Source organism: Rutidosis leptorrhynchoides, chromosome 3, assembly GCF_046630445.1.
Source record: "Rutidosis leptorrhynchoides isolate AG116_Rl617_1_P2 chromosome 3, CSIRO_AGI_Rlap_v1, whole genome shotgun sequence".
Taxonomy (NCBI): domain Eukaryota; kingdom Viridiplantae; phylum Streptophyta; class Magnoliopsida; order Asterales; family Asteraceae; genus Rutidosis; species Rutidosis leptorrhynchoides.
The window spans coordinates 362,572,328-362,577,919 of record NC_092335.1 but is presented as its reverse complement, the minus strand read 5'-3'; positions in this window follow the sequence as shown (position 1 = coordinate 362,577,919).

Genomic DNA, 5,592 nt, shown 5'->3' with positions numbered 1-5,592 from the left:
TCTGTTCCAGGTATAGAAACCCTAGCCTGAACTATAAAATTGACGTATGCTATTTGAGTTTAGTACATGTTGGGTTGCGTGTATTGTACATGTTGGTTGCATGTATGTTAAAACAGGGGTACTTATTATAACGTTAAAGCTTAGTTACTAGGGTGCTCAATCTTGTAAAATATTTTGATAAACGTTTCTGGATGAAACAACTGAAATCTTGTGATCCACCTATACATACAGATTATACGAAACAATAAAACTATGAACTTACCAACCTTTGTGTTGACACTTGTTAGCATGTTTATTCTCAGGTTTCCTAGAAGTCTTCCGCTGTTTGCATATATATTAAACCAGCTATGTGCATGGAGTCTTACATGACATATTTTTCAAGGAAACGTTGCATTCACAAAATCATCACCATGTATCTTATTTTGACTGCATTGTCAACGGAAGTATCATTGTAAACTATTATATTACGGTGATTGTCTATATGTAGAAATCATCATATGTCGAAAACCTTTGATTTAAATATTCATTTATGGTGTGCCTTTTCAAAAGAATGCAATGTTTACAAAACGTATCATATAGAGGTCTAATACCTCGCAATGAAATCGATGAATGACGTGTTCGTCCATATGGATTTAGAGCGATCGTCACATTATGATTATGGATTCAGCTGATCAATTAGAGAATAAGTCAGCTCAAGAGGACAATCAAAACTTTGATAATATTGAAGATATTTTGAAGGGGTTGTCGAGTGTCGCCAATGAATTCAATGATCATTAATTTGTTAACTTGTCATCTCCAACTGATGAATTTGTGATACACTTTGAAAAGGAGATTTTCTCTAATGGCAAGGAAGATACTACGACTCCTCTTAATCTGAATGTTCCATTTCAAATTGCAGAGATTGTTCTTGAATGTGATGCTGATTTCCAACTAAGTGAGGAAGAAGAGAAGATGATTCTTTGTTCACCATTCATTGAACAACAAGCGTATAGAATCTATGGTGATTCTGATATCGTCCTTTCTGCACCAATGAGTGTTCTGGGTGCATGGAAATATCATAAGAATTTGGAATATCTCAAAGCTTATCTGAGTGTTCGCAACAAATTTAAATTGAAGAATGAAGAAAAACTTCAAGAGCAACGGAATTCAGAGATCAAAAGAATAAATAAGGTTTTGATGATTAATAAGGATGGAGTGAAGATGCCAGTGTTTCAGGTAACGAGAATGGATGATGAGGATTATCAGTTCTCTGAAGCAGATTTTGATAAACTGAAGATGGACAACATTATTTTCATCTACAATTACTTAATTGACTTGAATGAATCTGCAACAATTTATCATGCTACTGCGATGAAGGTAGTCTACAGATTTATTTTTGACTCGATGAGAAGGATGTCTGTTCATGATTTTCAGATGGGGTTAGAATCTGGACACAAAAAGCTCAGAATCAAACCGCCAAATCAAGTAATCGAAGAGCTAAGATATATGTCCTTACTTGAAGTGAGTGATTGTCCTTATGGGTTTGTGTTTGTCAATTCTCACTATACAAAGATCTTCATCAAAGTCTCAGATTTCAGAAGATACCCAGACGGAACGTTGATGTATGCTTTCAAATACTTGAGATGGAGATTGATCAATAACTGCTATTCAACTGAAGATAATGAGATTGTTAAATACATTCTCACAAGATTGAAAAGTCGTCTAAAGACAAGAGTGAACATATGAAGATATGAGAATCTCAAGGGATTCAAAACCAAAGTTCACTTCAGAGGAACAAAGTTCCTTTAGATTAATCAATAGGATTATATTGTAAAGTTCACATTTAACACTAAGGGGGAGATTGTTAGGACCCCGAAGTTGTATAGTGTTAATGTGAAATAAGCTTAAATGATGGTTCCTTAGAAGAGGGCTATATAAGGAACCTAAGTAGTCCTAATTAGATAGACATTGCATTGTAACTGAGTTCTAGAAGCTGTGAAATGTAAATCTTATTGATTCTCTCTCATGAGTCTCCTTTACACTTACCGAATCTCATTCTAACTTATCTTTTCTTCTAATCTCAACATGATCTGACCTATCAAAAAGGACGGGGGTTACGAAATATCCAACAGCTCCGTAACAAGTTAAAAACCTTATTTCTCACCCCAACTATTGAATGCATCACCTGTGGGAATGTTTTATTAAGGAGTTGCAATCCGATGTTATTTTTCTCAATTTGGTGAGAAGCGAACATCACTAACCCGTAAACATAACATGCTTCTTTAAGTTGCATGTTGGAAGCTCTTTCTAAAGAACGAAGTCCTATGTTGAGATATGTAGAGTCAAAATAGGCTCTCAACCCACAGCGGAAAATTGCATTAGGGTTTCCCGTACACAATGCCTTAAAGAAAACATGGTGTAACTTAAGGTCTCCCCAATGCGATATACCCCATCTATCTAAGGAAAGACTTTTATAAACCAAGGCATGCCTAGAACGTCTGTCAAATTTCCTACAAACTAATCTTGCAGCAAACAACTGAGTCGATGAATTCTGACTAACTCTAGACAAGATTTCATCAATCATATCCCCTGGTAGGTCTTCTAAAATATTCGGTCGTCTATCCTTAACATCCATTTTGTATTTTTATACTGTAAAAGAGATGAAAAATTAGATCTTGTAAAGGATGATAGAATACAAACATTACAAGTAATTTTTACATACAACATAAAAGTACAAGCACACTACAGTACACATATTACACATCATGATTACAATTCTTTATTCCGACTCACTTGTTTCTTCCTCCTCGGACCTGGTTCGTTTTGCTAATTTCCTAGGGATACATGGTGCTCCTCTAATACGAGCCGTAATTTTCACAAATGGTTTAGAAAAACCTGGTGGTTTAAATGTTCCCGGGTTATAGTTAAAGTTTAAGAAATACGGGTGTTTACGATATATCCGATCGGGATATTTCATGTTAACATAAAGTTCATTGGTTTTGGACTTGGGTTTCTCTATTTTGATAGTTTTTCCCTTATTATTTTCTTTTGCTATATTAAATTGAGCCGGGGTAATTTCTATAACATCATCGAAATCCTCGTCGGGATCCGATTCATTAGAAAATTGGTAATTTTCCCAATATTTTGCTTCCTTGGTGGAAACACCATTGACCATTTTTAATTTTGGTCCATTGGTTGTGGATTTTCTTTTATTTATCTATTTTTCTGTGGTTCCTAATATTTCCTCCTCCAGAACCTCTTCTTCCGGTTCCTCTTCTTCCAGTTCCTCTTCTTCCAGTTCCTCTTCTTCCGGTTCTTCTTCTTCTTCTTCTTCTTCTTCCAAAATTTGTAAATCTTCCCAAAATACATTCGAATCTTCTTTATTATTGGGTGAGTCGATGGGATTTGTACTATAGGTAGACATCTATCACACAATAGCAAGCACGTTAAGAGATTAATATATCACATAATATTTACATGTAAAAATATATAGTTTCCAACAAACGTGTTAAGCAATCGTTTTTCAAGAAAAACACGGTCGAAGTCTAGACTCACTAATGCATCCTAACAAACTCGATAAGACACACTAATGCAAATTTCTGGTTCTCTAAGACCAATGCTCGGATACCAACTGAAATGTCCCGTTCATATCGATTATAAACGTTTCATATTAATTGATTTCCTTGCGAGGTATTGACCTCTATATGAGACGTTTTTCATAGACTGCATTCGTTTTTAAAACAAACCATAACCTTATTTTATTGATAAAGGTTTTAAAACCATAACGTAGATTATCAAGTAATGATAATCTAAAAGATAACATTTTTCACACGACCATTACATAATGGTTTACAATATTATTACACATCGATTTAAATCTCCGAATGCAGTTTTTAAACAATATATTACAAGCATGCTGACTCCAATTCTTGTCCTTAAATTAGCATGCAACAGCGGAAGCTTTTAATAATCACCTGAGAATAAACATGCTTAAAACGTCAACAAAAATGTTGGTGAGTTATATGTTTAACCTATATCATAATAATAATAATAATAATAATAATAATAGACCACAAGATTTCATTTCCATTTCTCATTAATATATATCCCATACATAGAGATAAAAATCATTCATATGGTGAACACCTAGTAACTGACATTAATAAGATACATATAGAATATCCCCATCATTCCGGGACTCCCTTCGGACATGATAAAATCGAAGTACTAAAGCAGTTCAAATTCTCTGACTGGGGCTTGTTAGTGCCCATAGATCTATCTTTAGGATTCACGTCAATTAGGGGCCAGTTCCCTAATTCTTAGGCTACCAAGCTAACAGGGGCATATTCGATCGATAATTCAACCATATAATGTAGTTTCAAGTAGTTGTGTCTATTTTGTAAAACATTTATAAAACTGCATGTATTCTCATCCCAAAAATATTAGATTTTAAAAAGTGGGACTATAACTCACTTTCACGTATTTTCACTTCGTCGGAAAATAAGGCTTGGCCACGGGTCGATTCACGAACCTATAACAAGTATATACATACATATCAAAGTATGATCAAAATATATTCACAACATATTTTATTACATTTTATCGATTTAAATTTGTTAAGTTAACAGTCCAACATTAGTAGTCCACAATTAGTTGTCCACAGTTAGTAGTACAGAAATAAATCAATATATATTATCTCGAATCAATCTACAACCCAGTGTATACAAGTCTCAGACTCGATTACAACTCAAAGTATATATATTATTTTGGAATCAACCTCAACTCCGTATAGCTAACTCCAGCATTATCGCATATAGAGTGTCTATGGTTGTTCCAAATAATATATATAGATGACATCGATATGATATGTCAAAATATTGTATATGTATCAATGGTCTATCAAGATTAAATAATATATGTTAGAATAAATGTATAATACAATATAAGTTAGTTAAGTTATGGTTAGTATAGATTTGATACAAATTTTCACGTAGCTAAAATAAGCAAAAATATCCAATTTTTGTTTTACCCATAACTTCTTCGTTTTAAATCCATTTTGAGTGAATCAAGTTGCTATGGTTTCATAATGAACTGAAATTTATGAAACTAAACAGAAAGAGCTTAAGTTTATAGACGAAAATATAGGTTACAAGTCATTTTTGTAAGAGGTAGTCATTTCCGTCAAAAAAACGACATCTTGATGACCATTTTGAAAAACATACTTCCACTTTGAGTTTAACCATAATTTTTGGATATGGTTTCATGTTCATAAAAAATATCATTTTCACAGAAGAACAACTTTTAATTCAAAGGTTATCATAGTTTTTAATTATCCAACCCAAAACAGCCCCCGGTTTAACTACGACGGCGTATGTCCGGTTTTACGGTGTTCTTCGTGTTTTCAGGTTTTAAATCATTAAGTTAGCATATCATATAGATATAGAACATGTGCTTAGTTGATTTTAAAAGTTAAGTTAGAAGGAATAACTTTGTTTGCGAACAGGTTTAGAATTAACTAAACTATGTTCTAGTGATTACAAGTTTAAATCTTCGAATAAGATAGTTATATATATATATATATATATATATATATATATATATATATATATATAT